Below are 17,570 nucleotides of genomic sequence, written 5' to 3'. Positions count from 1 at the left end.
GTCTCATGATTCTCCTAGTTAACTAAAATCCTTCATTTTCCCTTTTATGACATAGTTTCACATTTTCTCACTACTCCCATCATTCTCCTACGAGCTAATTCTTGTAGGCTGATATAGATTTTAAAATAGAGCATATAGCAAGAGAGTAGGTTACTGGAGTTAGTAGAGTATTTTGGCTGTGAGCTTTTCTCTAATAGCTTCAAAACATCACCTGCCTTGAATTGTTGTAGAATTTGAGAGAGGTTCAATTATTTGCGTATAGAGAGGCCAGGACTCAGGAATGATTTTGAGAAAGAAAAATGGTTTATTGACAGCCGGCCGGACTCAGGAGCTTTCTGTTTGAATCCTGAGCCCCGAACAAGATTTTTGAATCCCTTTTATACAGAGAGGAAAGGCCAAATGGTCCCTTTGTTTCAGATCTCAATAGACTTCAATTAGCATATATATCTTCCACATCTTAGGTAAGCTTTTAGCATGGACTTCAGACATTCTAGGTAAGCTTTTAGCATATTTAGTTTGCATTTCCCCTAAATACTTAAAGTTTATAGACCTTGCATTGTTAAACTGTTTCCTGGGACTGGAGTCCTTGCCATTGTTACCAAGGGCAGGACTGCAGCCTCTTACTGTCACACCCACAAGTCAGAGAGCTTAGGTTATCTCTGAAGAGACAAAGAGCCTCCCACCCATAGCCCACATCAGAATAGTACAGAAGAAATGAGAAGAGAAAGGAATAGGCATAAATAATCTTTTAAAACTCATTCCAGCTTCACATTACAATTGCATAAACCTTCCATGTAGAGGTCAAACTACTACAAACTGAGTTAAGAGAAACAACTTGGTCATAAATGCAAAATAAATGTTCAGGATCACCTTATATATTCTCAGTATCCTGGAAAACCACTCATAAAATTCTTTTTGTAGAAAACTAAATTTCCCAAGCTTTTACTGGTTTAGTCTTTCTAATAAGTGAAATCAAAAGGTCATATTTCTTTTTTCTCTGCATGGAGCGTATGCCATGGTGTACTATATTTTAATACAAATAGCTATGATTAGTTTAAATTTCTTTTATTCCACTATTGTTTACATATAAATTCTTTCTATGCCAATCTTATAGTTACTTTTCATATAGCAAAAAGTAAGATTTTAACATAATTCTAACTTTATAACAAAGACAACATCACTAGTGAATAGACAATTATAAAACCTATGCTAAAACTAGACTATAAGATGAGACATTAGAGGAAACATGATAATAGGCAAAAAAAGGGCCATTGATTACTTGAATGCAGAATATTTAGGCATTCTGGGTGAGATTCACTGTCTATGGTTTGATTCCCAGAAATAATCATTTGATGCCTTATTAAAAAAAGAGAATAAAATAGGTCAAAAGAGCTAATAAAAATGCAATCAGTGTAAAATTTAAAATACTTAATTAGGATTAGGGGTAAAAAAATAGATATTCAATATCACAGTTAGGACTCTGTCTTGAGCCCTTATTGCAAGACAACCAATATGGAGTTGGGCTTCAATCAAAACCTTGTTTGGGAAAAGTTAAAGGTCTGTACTTCCATTACATCAAATTTTAAAATATGGATGATGTATATTTGCCTTGCAGGAGAAAGCATTTTTAAGAGTCCCAGAACACATATTCTTCATGCCTCCCATAACCATTTCCATCTGAAAAATACCCCATGGAACTATTTAACTTTTCCTATGGTTGGCTTAAAATGGGTCAGTCACCACCAAATAATTTTGACTTCCTCAGCCAAGAGAGAGAATTCCTTCTGCTTCTTGGAAAAGGATGGCTCTATTCTCCTGGATGTCTGGATATATGGAAGGTTGTTCTAAATGTTGCAAGGATTCTGCTTTCTAGCTTGTCAGCTGTTTCCCTTGTAAGGCTGTTAGTCTGCCTTGGCTGCTTAGCCTCCAGGCCCTGGATGTTACTGGTCTAGAAGTGGTAAGTTGATCTCTTGGTACTCAGAATTTCACTCTCACTGTTTCTGCCCTATGAGTTGTAATCTACGATTTGCCCAGAGTCTCTGAAGCAATATTTCCCAAATTTTATTTATTATTAGAATCCTATGGGGACCTAGTTAAGAGTACAGTTTCCAGGATCCTCCCCTAGACATTTGTCAGACATAGGTCAGAGGGAAACCCTGGAGATTTTATTTTATTTTAACAATGATCCCCAGTGAAACTTATGACTAGCAAGTTTGAGAACCATCACTCTAGAGGGGTATTTGTCAAAGTAAGGTCTGTGGACCATGTACAAAAATATCAGCTTGGGAACATGTTAAATCACTGAGATGCTCAGACTCCATTCCAAGAATGTGAAATTCTATGAGCTCCATAATTGTAGGAATCATGTCAGTCTTGCTAACATGATATTCCCAGTATTTGGAAGAGAACCATCCACAATAATGGAAGAAGAGGGACTATCAAAGTAGAAGTCTCTTCTGCTACTGATGGCCAGAGATGATGTTGACTGGCACAAGAGTGAGAAATGAACAGATTTGAAACATTTTGGCTTTCCTTCTAAAAAATATAAACATTTGCTTTTGACTTAAACATGTAAAAATATTTTTCCTTCTTCCTTTTATTTTCCAAGTTGTAGAATTTGTTTACTCTTCATTTTTCAAAATAAAGTTATATTTAGAATTACAAATAACACAAATATTTGAAAGTGAAAAGAAACTGCTATTATTGCAATTATAATAAGAACAGCTGCTAGAACCAAATCATCACATCAGAAGTATAAGGACTTGGATAAATCTCAGCTTAAAAAATTTTACAAATGAGAGATTTTAGAACAATGCATTTCCAAACATTCATAAAGAAGAAATAAATATTGGGTAAATATCAAACAATTGTTAAGGTAGATAGATATTTTAAGTAGAATAAATAGTACTTTTAAAAAAATGGCTATTATTTGACTACCTATATTTCCTCAAAATTAGCATTTTAGTTAAACAAATAAATATAATGATTCAGGAATGATTAAAGAAATTTTGTTACCATGACTTTACTTTTATATAAATATATATATATATGTTTTTAGAGTGAAACATTGAAAATTTTTTATTAACTAAAGTGCTTAATAAAATAATTTCTGTAAAGATGTTCTACTAAAAAAAAGACCAAACTGCACAAGTTTAAAGACTACTCTTTGGATTGTGGAAATGGACACAACCATTAGAGCCAAATCTTATTTATGGCTTCAGCTCTTAGCTTCATAGTATGCCTGATTATCACTGATAAAAATCAGTCATTTATTTTTAATTGGTGCTGTAATATTGTTAAAATGTTACAGGTTGAAATGTGTTAAATTAAATTTTAGAAACATATACGTCATCTACTGAGCCTGCAGTTGTGGGATTCTGCAATAGAAATGCCTTCAAAACCACCATGATAAGCTTCATTAGTAATGAATGTTGCCCACAGGCATACTTGTTTGGAAAGGAAAATATAATTTTTCATTTACTAAAAATTTAATGTTATTAAAATAACTTGACATGGATATCTCTATTATTTAAACATCACAATCTTAGTGTGGGGCAGGGCTGGAACTTGCACCCAGGTCTTTTGGCTTCAAAATCATAAGATTATATTTTAGAAAAAAAAATTCATAGTAGGCTACTATAGACATGTTGAAAAGAAAACATAAAGATTAAAAATCTTATTGCACAGTCTATATATGTGTTGCGAAAATCATTTAATGAGCTTGAAGACTTCCAACAAACACAATATGCTAAAAAAAATGCAGCCTATTTTTTTCATTCCAATACTTGGCTTCATACTATGGATCTCTCTGTCCAATAAAACTTCCTAAAATGAAGACAACTTTTTACATTTGTACTATCCAAAAGAGTAGCTACTAGCTTCATGTTGCTATTGAGCACTTGAACTGTACTCTGACTGAACAACTAAAATTTTAATTTAATTGTAGCTAATTTTAACTTAAAATGTCAGATGTGGCTATACTGGAGAGTGCAACCTTGGGCAACATAGGGTTATAGCTTTATGTTCTGAGACCTGTTACTGCTAATATGCATGATTGGGAGATAAAAATGTAAAAGAATAAAGTTAAAATTAAAAAGGAATATCTAAGATCTAAAATAAGATCAGTATCTATATAGCATAAGAATAAAATCAAAATGCAGTGCCAGAGCAAAATGAAAACCATAGGCCAGCCAAATTTGGGGTCTATAAGAAGGCAGTGTCAGTTGGGATATCCCAACCCAGGATGTAAGAGAAACAAAGTGATGCATGCCAAATTGGACAATATAACAAATCTTACCATACCAAAGTCTTAGGGAGGTCTCTCCAACTGTCACCAAACACTGCCTGAGTTAACGTGTAGAGTCAGCAAGGGAAGTAGAAGCAAACAAACATAACCTAAGTGTTAGAACATGGCCATATTATCAACTAGTTTAGTAAAAGGACTTCCCATATGGCCAGAATCTCTGAGGAACAGGAATCCTGAATTGCATATTTAAGACCTCATCTTCGCCTGGGAGTTCTAGAGATTTTGGATGGAGGCAATTGTTGTACTGCCAACGAGAAGCAGGAAAAAGCAGGAGAAATAAAAAATTAAAATTCCCACCCAGTATAAGCCTAAATAGACAGATCATCTACAACATTTAAAAAGAAGTTGATAAACTCACTCCAGATAAAATGAAAATAATATGGCAAACAGAAAGTATCTTTAAAATAAATGTTTGGCATCCTTAGAAAACAAAAGGAAGGGATAGCATTAATCAAAATAGAACAAGAAATTATGAAACCAACTTGAAGAAATGGTACTGCTGTGCAGAAAATAAAATAGACTTAAAAAGGGGATGCAGAACAAGCTTATTGAGTTAACGTTGCATTAATGTAGGAACAGCACCAAAAGAGGTTTCCACTCAAAGAGCTGAGCTGGGGGAGCAGCCTATATGGTTGCTTGAAACAAAGAAAAGGTGTGAGGGAATGGGGAGGGATAAAGGGCACAAATTATGGTTAGTATGTATGGTCCGTGACCTGCATGGACTACACTATTTGGGCAGGGTGTCCTTGGGGTTCAATATATTAATTAGCAAGCAGGATGTTGGTGTAAGATTGTGGCCATCTGGTGAATATCAGCTGGTGTCCACTTGAACTCTTTGTTACAGTTCTTCTTCCCAGGCTGGAGCAGGGGATTTTATTAGCACCACAAAGGATTATTGGTATGTCAGCAAACTTTAGTTAACCTCTGTTTCTTCTTTATAATTTGCTGGGTAAAATGGAAACTCAAGCAAATTAAGATGGTTAGTAAAATAATTTATTATCCCAATCTCACATGCAAAAAACAAGTGGTTTAAAAAGATAAATTAGAAACCCTAAGAAATGATCAAATAAATTCACTGAAATTGAAAATGTAAAAATGAGGTATAATTCAATTCAAAATACTGTGAAGAAAAAAATAGGGAATTCAAAGACAATGTAGAAAAAATTATCTACAATAAAGACTAAGGAGATAACAAAGTCAAAACTTTTAAAAGCAGGTCATTGTGACCTTGGAATAAACAAAGATTTCTAGGATAGGATACAAAAAGTATGAACCATGAAAGAAAAAAATGATCTACTGGACTTTATCAAAATCAAAACCCTTTGTTCTTTGAAAGATGCCTTTAAGAAACCAAAAAGACAATCCACGTACCAGGCTTTAAATGTGTGGTACATTGTTTATAAAGTATACCCCTGTGAAGTTATAAATAGGAAAAAAACAATTTGTTAAATTTTATATGTGCCTGTTAAAATATAAACTCTCTTGATCTACTTTAAAAAAAAAAAAGGTCAGGATCTGAGAAATGCTAGAGATGCTAAACTGTGGGCTTTGAAAAAGGGACCTGGAGCTAAGGAATGCACATGATCTCTAGGAGCCAGAAAAGGCAAGGAAACATTCTCCACTGGAGCCTTTGAAGAAACACAGTCCTGCCATCATTTTGGTTTTAGCTCAGAAAGACCCTTATTGGATTTTTGATCTCCAGAACTGTAAGATAACAAATTTATGTTTTGTTTCTTTTTAAGCCACTGAATTTGTGGTAATTTGTTACATGTGCAAAAGGAAACAAATACCTATCTTGGTACCTGGAAGTGGGAGGTGGCAGCAGCAAATACCTAAAAACATGGAAGTAGCTTTGGTAGGTGGCAATTGCAGAGGCCGGAAGAATGTTGAAGGACATGATTAAAAACTGATAAAGGACATCAGTCAGCATATTCAAGAAGTTCACTAAGCCCCATACAGGAAGAATACAAAGAAAATCATCTGGGTGTTGTGGAAGCAGGGAGATTCAATGATCGCATATGGGAGGCCAGGACTCAGTAATAATTTTGAGAAGGAAAATTTATTAACAACTGGCTAGGCTCAGGAACTTTGCTGTTCAAAACCCCAAGCCCCGAATAGGAACTTTGGGTTTCTTTTACACAGAGGATGTAGGAGTCAGGAGTTAAACAGTGGTTTTTATACGCAAAAGGACTTTTTGTTAGTTTTTTAGAGTTTCAAGTGTTTTATCTGAGTATCAGATAAGCCTTGAATTAACACATACTCTCTTGGTAAGTTTCAGATAGGTTTTGAATTAACACATACTCTCTAGATAAGTCTGAATTGACATACCCCCCCCCCCACACACACACCTATTTTCCACATTCCAGGTAAGCTTAAATTAATATATTTAGCTTACACACACAGCCCAGGTTATTTATGAAGAAACATACACCTCCCCCCCCACCACAGCCCATATCATGGGTACATCATAGTCAAAATGCTGAAAACTAACAGCCAAAAGGGACATACTGGTTTTAAAGAGGAATGGGACTTATGGTTGGCCTGTCAACAGAAACTACATATTAAAAGTTACTTAATAAAAGCTTTAAAAAAAGGGATTGAAAAAAAAATAAAAAGACATAGGGTCAATGCACTAGGTAAATTGAAAGCCCCTGTGCCTGGGAAAGATCAAGTTAGGCATTACTTTGTGGCGGTATTAAGGATGATTGTAAGCTGATTTATGCAAATCATCACAGAAAACCTTTTGAAGAAAGGGTAGGATATTTCTAACACATTTAGTTTCTTTCATTCCTCATTAACATAGAGTAAGTCCTGATTTTCCTTTCTAGGGTTGGGTTTTAGGGCACATGGTCATTTACAAGAGAATGAATGATCCTGGGGGGTTTAGAGTAAGCCTCTCTGAAAGTAAAAAAGGTCTAAACCTATAAGCATAGTGCATCTGGTTAGTAGAACACTGACTGCCCGTGCAGTGTGCGGGGGGTGGTTGGGTTCCAGAGATGCCCTGTGCCAAAATAAACCAGCATTTCCATAGAGCCAGTCCCAGGAAACAAATGCAGGTTGTCTTTAGGTAATGACATGCTTGGCAAATGCTTTTAACAACTAGAAGCAGGTTTGATAGCCCAGTATTTACAAGCAAAATGACACATTTTCTTTTGTGGGTTCTCTGCCCTTGAGGCATAGCTGCCCATGATGTTTGTTTACATTGTACTTAATTTGTTTCCTATCTGAAGAAGGCCCCAGAGGTTCCTTGTTGCTAAAAGATTTGTTCATACAAGTGAGTGGATGTATTCTGTACTGTCATATCATGGAAAAATAGTGAAAAGACATAACCCTTTTGGCACTAACATCTAATGTTAATTGCCATATTTCTGTGATGATATTTTAGCACTTGTATTTACTAAATTTCTAGTAATACACTAATATATATGTGATTACACATATAAAAAATTTTCAAGCAGGTCATAGATAATAGCTTGAGAAGCTCTGATATACATCTAACAGGAATTCCAGAAAAGAGGGAACAAAGTGAAAGCAAAATAAAACATTAAACAAAATGGCAGCTATAAAAAGGAAAAAATCAATATACAGCAAAGAAACAAAATCCAGGTAGATATTCACTGTAATATGTACACCTTAAAAGTGACACTTGAAAGTTTAACAGTGAAGAAATTGATAAGGATTTTCCAGGAATATCATAACCAATTGTCTATAATAATTAATATAATAAAAATAAATTGAATGCAAAGATTACTAATAGAGATGAAGAGCTTCATTCAAAGAAAATAATAAAGGAATACAAGGAAGAGACAATTTTCATGTAAGCACCTAAAAGCATTGTCTCAAAATATATATAAAGATTACAGAATAATGAGAGATTTATAGAATTCACAAATATAATTGAAGACTTAAATATATCCCTTTTAGAAATGGATAGATGAGGATGTCCAAAAATTTACAAAAGAGAGAGGATTTAGAGAATGCAATTAATAAACTCAATTACATAGATGTAAAATTGAGAAACCTACACCCAACAAATAATCTTTTCAAGCTTGAATGAAACAATTTCAATATTTAGCAGCACTATCAAAAGATGCTTTATATTCACTTGAAATCATCAAAGGAAAGGCTCTTGAACTTTTCTTTACTCAGCCCACTCATAAAGCAAAAACTGTGAAGACACATAATGCTGTTCTTTTCTGTAGATATCATTAATTTTTATTTTCCTCCATTAAAAAATACCAACTCTTGAACATGAACAGAAATCTGATTCTATTTTCAAGACAGGGAGAGTAAAAAAGAATATCTTGCAGAGAGTAAATTCTCATTCCAGACTAAGTGCTATTATAACAAAATCCATAGTCTGAAACATTTCCTTTCTATTCTAAAATATAAAGCACATAGATAAATTCTGATGGTAGGAAATATCCAGTCACTCCCAGTCATCCATGTCCTTACTCAATTTCCCCAGGGATACTTAGCATATGATTGAATAGAAGAAAATATGCTGCCAAAATTACCAAGATTTTTCAGTTCACCTACACATGTGTCAATGAGTACCAATATCCATCTGCTTGAGGAGATGACTCATTGTAGTGAGAGCTACAAATCTCCTGACACCAATGAGTTGGTGATTGGATGGTTGGCTGACTGGTTTTCTTATCTTTTCACAAAATCAACAAATTACGTTGGGAACATAATTCGTCCATAATTACACATTGGACTGGTACTAAAATAAATTTTGCAGTGCACTGTTCAATTATTGTGCTTTTCATAATTCATTCTTGGGTAACCAAAAGATACATATCTAGACATGGTCTAATCAGTCTCTAATGTTTATTTCCAATTGCAGATTTAATTACATTTTGAAAGTCATTAGCACTGTAGTGATACTAAAGGATCTTTCTAGAGCTTGGTACCTACTAATTTACTCGTTTCTTATTACTCTGGTATAGATGGACACATATATCCCCAAAATTGTAATTTGTTTGTTACATTTATACTCAAATATTTTTCCAATTTAGTGTGTACACATTTATTTCTAAATAATAATTTCAATCACATTGAGGTCCCAAAGGCCAAGATAGCATGGTTAATTGAGCATAAATGATGACATATTCAAAATCTGCTGAAAAATTTTAATAGGCAGTGAGCATTATGCAATTGTAGTATAATTTGCACAATGAACAAAACGATATTGTTAATAAATATATCCATAATTGTACTTGCATCCATAAGAATTTCCACAAGGATTTTCTTCTAGACTTGGACTTTTCTTGCTCTTCAGGATTCTGTGATTTAGTTCCCTCTACCTGCTTTTAAATTCCCTCACTCTATACCTTGCTAACATGTCAGAACCTTTGGCCTATCATCTAACAAAATCCTTCGACAAGTACTAGGTTACTGCTCACTGTACCACCTGCTGCACCTACTGAGCAGCCTGCTCTTCCTTAGCCACCTGCAATGCCTGGCTCTCCTCTATTTGGTTACTGCTAAAGCCTGTACTGGACTTCTCACCTACCACAGTAGTTCTATTAATATTTTCCAGACCTAGCAAACCCCAATACAGCTGAGTCCCAGTGCTAACAGCAGTCTACTGCCTGAGAGGATATGCCTTAGATACCCATCTGCTTTGGCAGGGAACACAGTATAGGAATTTCTTCTGCCTTTTATGATTAAAAAAAAAAATTTAGTAACTTAATTTCAGTTCTCCCAAAGAAAGCTGTGTTCATTAAAAAAAAAAAAAAAGAGGAGGAGAATGAGGCAGAAGAAGAGGATGAAAAAAATGTGGATGAGGAAGAAGAAAAAAGGAAAGAAAGTGACATTAAAGGCTGTTTGTTATTAGGGATGAAGCTATAGAGGTACGATTTTCTCAGAGGAAAAAAATGCTATATTAGAAGTCCACTCTGAATTGGAACTTCCTTTTTGCACATTTAATGAATGATTCTGCTCCACTGAAGGAGGTAAATGGGAAATGAGATATCATAATTTTCCCCTAGCAGTTCAAGGAGTTTGCATTGTTTACACATGATTTACTGATGCAAAGATCAATAGCACTTTCTGTTTCCAGTCATTATTTCAACAAATAACAGTGCAACCTTGCTTGGATTCAGTGTCCCCAGACATAAAAGGAAATGCAATTCATCAGTCTAACTTTCATCGACATTGTGCTCCAGACAGGATCTTTTGTGAACAGGTTGCAGTTTCTCAGGTACAGGATTGGTTCCCACTATTCTTTGTGCTGGAGTTTATTTCTATCTAACATGAAAATATTCAGTTTCAGGTGTACAGCAAAGATATAGCCACATTTAAATTTTTAAAATTAGGAAAACTATTGTTTTCATGTAATTTATGCCATTTAGTTACAATTATATTGCTTAACATATAACTTTCCAGGTAGCGATTTTGAGATCGGTCATGGATATATGTTGACTGTAAAACTTATAAGTCAATTACATCTACTGTATCACTACATATGATATGTCCCCATACAATAAAATAAAAATTTGGTCAATTTTCCATTACCATTCCTGGAAAATTCCACTTAGCTTCATTTGAAAAGTACAATGATTTCAATTTTTTTGACAGGCTCAATTTTTCTAAGGACTGGTAATTTTATGGTATATATAGAGAGTTATAGAGAAATCAAATGTGCCAATGAGAGAAATAGCAAAGCCATATGGAAAATAATGAGAGCTTCTTTTACTGTCCAGCCTTAGAAGACTGATAGAATGAATTTGGTACAATTTGGTAAATGGAAATATTTTGGTGATATTTAAAACTAAATCTGTGAGAAATGTATAACAATATAGGAAACATATGCTAAATGTGATGGGAAAAAAGCAGCATTTGGTACTGCTTATATGCAACTACAAAAATCTCAAAAGTTAGGCATAGATAAAACAGTGGAGGAAAAAATATTAAAGGTTAGTAAACCTTGTGCTTGGATAGTGAAACTGGAGTTCTTTTCCTCTTATTTCTCCTTTTTGTATTTTCCATATTTCCTGTAATTAAAAAATATGTGTTTTCTAAAATGAGAAACTATATACTTTTTCTTCTTTCTTTAGTCTGGTCTTCACTGTATGGTTTTATTACTTCCTTTCTGATCTGGTTGAATCTCACAATGTGGTGAAGCAAATTAAAAAACCATATTTTCATTTGTTTTAAATTACCTAATATTGGTTTATTCACCATTAATGTAGATTAAAATCTAAACTAGTACTGAAAAAAAAAGGTAATTGCATCATTTTTCAATTAAATCAAGCACAGAATGCTCAGTAATAGCATGAACAGTAGTACTTTGAAATCTTCTTTTTCAAAGTGCCACATTACCCCCTGAAAACAATGAAATATAAGCAAAAAGGGCTGTTTCTACTATTGACACACAGAAACATAGCTGGTTCACCTAACCAACCACTAAATAAGTAATGACTTATTATAATAAACTCACATAGGGAGTAAGCCATCTATAGAACTGTGATTTAACCAATTTTGTTAATTTCACTTGTATTTTAAAAATTATAATACAATTACTCCTTTCATTATTTAAAATGTATTATTATTATTATGAATAATCACTGAGAATCTTTCTTTTAAAATATTTTATAGGAACTTCTTCCTTGTAAAATATATGACACCTAATATCAAGTGATTTCCTAATTTAATCATGTGAAAAAATAATGCAATTTCTACTTTTTTTAACCAATTCAAAATATTCATGACCATAACTTGCAATTAAAAAAAATAGTAACAACAATAAAAAGACAGGCAAACTCAATTCTAATTCTTAACAGGATACAAAATCATTGCTATTTCATATAACAAAATTAGAGTAGCACTTTCTAAATAAATCACATCTCCCACGAACTGAATGTGGCAACATCTCCCCTATTTCTATAATACAGAAGTCCAAAAGGGGAGGAAATAATGTACTTTGTTCTTATTCAAGATCATAGAGATCATGTTTATTTTTGTATGTATTCATTTAAATTTTTAAGAAACAGACCTAAGATAAGGGGTATGCAGTAAAATGCCAGCACAGCTCATCTTTTGATATCCTGAATGACAACTGAAAGCAAATTATTTATCATAATCATTTAATTCATCATAATCAATTTAATTTCTTATAATGATCTAAAATCTCATCTTCCAATCAAAATTTCAATTCTCCTCTTCTATATTTTAGATTTTATGAAGTCAAATGCAGTCTCAGATATCATCTGAGGCATTAATTATCTAACTTCTCCAGCCCCTCCTCTAAAAAGCCTGCAATCTCAGAGGCACTAGGGAATGTAATATTTAAGGATTAGGCAAGGTAATTATTACCCCCAGGCAAGCTTGGAAAATACTGCATTGAAGGGAATAGGTCCCAGGTCTAAAGCTGAGAGGAACTGAAATTCTTCCCAAAGGTGAGAGGGAAGAAATGATAGGTCTGTTTGGCTTCAACCCCCCTAATACTTCACAACACCAAAAAGAATCCATTTCCACACATTTCCTAACTCCACCAACCTTCATAAATATCTAAACAAATTTGGTTAAGTATATTATGCAGCACTGTCTTATTTAATTACATTATTGTGAAATCTATACTCTTGTCTATGAAACACAACAATTTGCTATTCTATCTCCATTATGGTGATTTATTTTTTCATCTAAATGGAGCCTCTGCATTTAAGAAGGGGTTGGGAGATCCAGTTAGTAAGTTGAAATACTAGAAATTTTAGATCAGTTCAGATATAGGCAGACAATAGACAGCATATTTGAATTTGGTGTTGTTTTAAAAAACAATTATAGGACTTTTTGCTCTAATGGGAAATCAAGCCCTTAATATGAATCAAAATATTGGAATAATTTCTCCTTTTTCCTGGTATTTATTCACTTTGAAGCCATGCTTCTAAATCTCTGCTTAGGGCTTTTTAAAAACTTGGAAAAACAGTATCATAGCCATTTTAAATATCACTGAGACTTGCTAGTTTATTCATTATTGACATTTCAGACTCCCAATCAACAGTCCAAAGGCGATTAGGGCACACTACTCCTCAATGCCTATTTCTCAAACAGATTGCTGACTGCAGTATCCAGGGGAAATTTAAATGAAAGAGCTTGAAAAGACCTAAAAACCAATGCAAGGTAAGGATAAGGCATCTCACCCCCTGTCTCCTCATGATTTTTTTTCCAAGGTGGAAAATGGACAGCAGGTAGGGTGAGTTAGGAGAATCATCAGATTCCCACGAGTCCCAAGATGCTGTCAAACGTGAGGAATGAATTGGAGAGAAGCCCCAGGCCCAGCATACAGAAGTATGGGCAGTCACTTGAGGCATGCAATACAGAAGGCCAGCAAGGAAAGGAATCAGCCCTCCAGCTAGAAGTTTCCAGCACAGGGAGTTACCTGGGAAACTCCTGGGGCTCTTCACCCACACCATCCCCAACCAGGCAGGTGCAGACAGCAAGGCTTCCAGATTCACACTCCCCCCCCCCCCCCCCTATAGCACTCAGGTAGTTAGGGACTGTGATATCCCCAATGCCAAAACAAAGAAAGAAGCTCCCCACCTTCTTTATATTCACTCAGCCAGGCAGTGAACGAAAATATATTGACCATGGCCACAGAGGTTCTTCATCCTCTACAAATAGCCTCTTGTGCTCTGCCCCAGATGAGAGACTCATGACGCCCCTTAGGGCCCCAGCAACGTGAACCATTACACGAATGTGGTGGACAGGAAGGAACAGACTGGTCAGAAGTTCTCTCTGTGTATTTTGACACCTGAGAAGGAGCAATCCCTACAGACAATAGAGAGATCATCAGTGAGTTGCTGGAGATGCTTTATGCATGGTCTGTCCCAAGACCAAGAAGCAGATCAGAAGAAGAAACAAAAGGTGGAGCCAACCAAGCCACAGGAGCTGGGGTCTGCCAAGGTGGCTTCACCAGTAGCAGCAGCATCTTCAGTCTGGATAAAGTCCCCCCTCCCACCCATCAAGTCCACCCTCTGGCAGGAAGGAATGGGGGCCAAGAGTCGGAAAGAAGGCAGCAGCCTGTGTCTAATACAGAGTGCAGGCCAGAGTTAGTCACCAGCTTTCAGCTCTGTGAGGGAACCTGAGCTGGAGAGCAAATGGAAGAGTGCCATAGATAGCGACTGGATGGACTATGGCCTCAAAGTCTGGGCGAAGGTGGTAACTTCTCCTTAGATTAGACTTGAAGACCCCAAAGTGTAGCCGCTGCCCCTACTTCTCTTCCCCGCCCAGGCTCAGCACCCCCAACAACAGAAGGTCCTAGATCATTGAGAAATTTGAGGCCCTGGACATTGAAAGGGCAGGGTACACAGAGAACAATCCATTGGCCAGCTACGCTGTGGACCGATGCCCATCAGAGCCACCTGAAGAAGTTTTTCTCTGGGAGGCGGGATTTCATCACCAAACCCCGTCTGGGCTCTCTCCCAGATGCTTCAGCCTCCCCTCTGTCTCCTCACCAGAAAGCCAAGGCACAGGACAGGAGGTTCACAGAGCCCTAATGATACCCAACTTGCTGAATTTTAAGAAAGTCTGGCCAGCAGAAAAAAAAAAACACTGACGTGCTCTTGCGAATCAAAGCCTGAGATACTACAGGAAAACTGTGGCTGGGGAGGCAGTTGACCTGAAGGGGAGATGGACTTGTCTGCTTGCAATGATGCCAATGAACATGCAGTGCAGAGGAACTATAACTTGCAGATTAACATGCAGGAGGGCGAGTTCACCCTCACACGTAATGTGGCAGAATTGGACCTAAACCATCAGGGAGTATGTCCACTCAGCCACCGCTCCCAGCATCACGAGCTCCTAGCCACAGGAAAAGAACAAGAGTAGCTGCACTTTGGTGAACCGCCAGAGGCTGAGTGAGAAGCAGGAGGTGGCCCCTGGGGAGTCTGACCCCCAGCAGAGGAAAAACCTCACCAGGGAGAGGAAGCGGGAGAGGCAGGCCATACCTTGGACTGGGCAGGCCGAGTTGCGCTCCATCCAGCAGGCCCTGACTCAGGAGTAGGCCGAGGCAGAGCCCGGTGATCTGGAGTGTGAGCAGAAACCGGAGCCGAGCGCAAACCCGAGAGCGCTGCAGACGCCACTTACAGATGGACATCCACCATAGCATGCGGCTGCTAGTGGCCACAGACCTCAACGCACAGAACGCCCAGGTGGAGATGGAGCAGCAGTGGCAGCAGGCAGATACCACTCCTCTCCAGAAAGAGAAGCAGGTGTCCATCGCCCACTTGCACCTGTTCTCCTGCGAGGACAGGAGCTATCGGCTCTCCACACCTGGGCTGACCTCTCTGCTAGAGAAGGAGTTGGAGCAGAACCAGAAGGAGGCCTCTGACCTTCTGGCTCCTCCAGAACCAGTTGTGCGTGGCTCTGGCCTAAGAGCAGAGGGCTCAGGAGGGCTGCGTGCTACAGGCCGCAACAGAAAAAAACTCACCAGGAGATGGAAGACCCACAGAGGCAGCCCCAGCGGGAAATGGGTCTCAGGTGCACTTTCCTGAGAAAGACCGCCTCCTGGCCAAGGAGATGCGGCCACCATCTCTGCCATGGAAGCCTGGAAGAACGCCCACCGGGAGGACAAGTGTGAGCTGAATAAGAGCCAGCCATCTCAGATCAGTAGTTTCAACCAGGACATTGAAACTTTAAGGCGGCAGTATGTGGGAAGAGCTGCAGTCGGTGCAGCGTCAGGTGAAGCTGCTGTCCGAGCAGTACTCACAGAAGTGCCTGGAGAACGCATACCTGACCCAGGCGACCGAGCGGAGTGGCAGGCCTGCGTCAGTGCCAGCTCCAGAACCAGGAGCCCAGCGCCCACAACGCGGAGTTAAAGAATCGCCTGGCAGCGGAGCTCACCAGATCGCAGACATTGCTGACCTGGGAGGGTGGTGGGGAGACGGGTGATTCGCCTCTTACACAAGGCAAAGGAGGCCTGCAAGCTAGAGGTCTTATTGCATGTCAATGAATGGGAAACACAGTACCTACAGTACAGGAAATTAGCTCTCAAGGATGTACTACAGACAGCATTGGCACAAGAAGTATGCTAATGATGTGTACAAAGATATCTATGGGGAGTTCAGTATTGTGAAGGCAAAGACAGGCTGTGACATCAGCAGGTTGAAAAATCAGCTTACAGCAGCTACAGAAGCACTGGGTGAAAGGTTCCTGGAAAACATCACTGTGTGTAGATATGATGTAGTGAAATCTAAAAGCACCCCTGATATCTTGAAGACAGACAGGTACTCTATCAGCCAGCAACTGAGAAATATCTGGTCAAAGAAAGAAAGAAAGCCTGACCTAGCAAGGACTTCTGAAGCTCTTTGAATCCAGGGACTTAAAGAAAGAGTAGCTGAACACACACCCTTCTCAGCTTACAGCAGCACAGCCCAAGGACTCGCTTTTTTATTGTTATTACTGCTAGCATTAACTGTCGGTATGCATGCATGAGAGACTGGTTTATGGCTTTCACACCATTCCATGCCATGTTGATTCTGACTTCCTATTGTCTGTCAAAGCTATTTTCTATGGTATTCCAAAATTAACTCATCAGTAGGAAAAGTGTTAGAATCCTTTCCCTACTGTAAACCAGAGCACTAACGGCCACCTGCCACTGGGCAACAAGCTAAGCTAGTTCAGTCTTATCTAAGTTAGTTCTGTGTGGTGTGGAAACAGGGCTCTTACGGAGTCTCAAGCTCAGCTGCATGATGGCACTGGTTTGGAGCTTGGGGGGTGGGGCACTTGGACCTGAGCACACCATGAGATAGGCTTAATTTCTATTGGGTGGAGAAAAAGGTGAACAACCCAAACTGGTTTTGCCTATATCACAGTACTGTCAACTCACTTGCCTATGGGAGAGGGTAGAGAAGGAAATGAGGGGTCACTGTGCCTAACCCTGAGCGAGCCAGCTTTTGGCTTCCCTCTGTGGGATTGGCATTGGAGAGAAGGACAGCATTTTGTGTTTGTTCCACTGATGAAGCTTAGAACCACACCACAGGTAACTGTATAAATCTATCACAACCTGAAAACTTTGAAAGCAAGCATTCCTAATTTTGTTTGTTTTATTAAATCTTGTGCACACACATGCATACAAAAGTAAATAAATGAATAAGAAAGTGAATTTGCAAATCTACTTCATATTCAAAATTCACTGGGACAATAGAAATACAAAGTTGAAAAAGATATACTAAACTCAAGGAATTTACTGGTCCAGAAGAATATTAGACAAATTTATAACCCAAGTTCTGTGTTTAAAACATTCACTGTGGATTGATGC

At 37.6% G+C, this 17,570-nt stretch overlaps 1 pseudogene; it reads left to right on the top strand.

Moving 5' to 3' along the window:
• The window catches only part of LOC101434033 (myosin phosphatase Rho-interacting protein-like), a 126,712-nt pseudogene extending 110,091 nt beyond the window's left edge, over positions 1-16,621 (top strand).
• Positions 16,622-17,570: the final 949 nt, after the last annotated feature.

This window comes from Dasypus novemcinctus, chromosome 2, assembly GCF_030445035.2.
Source record: "Dasypus novemcinctus isolate mDasNov1 chromosome 2, mDasNov1.1.hap2, whole genome shotgun sequence".
NCBI classification, from domain to species: domain Eukaryota; kingdom Metazoa; phylum Chordata; class Mammalia; order Cingulata; family Dasypodidae; genus Dasypus; species Dasypus novemcinctus.
Note: the sequence above shows the minus strand (reverse complement) of the source record. Positions and strands in the feature narration are given on the sequence as shown.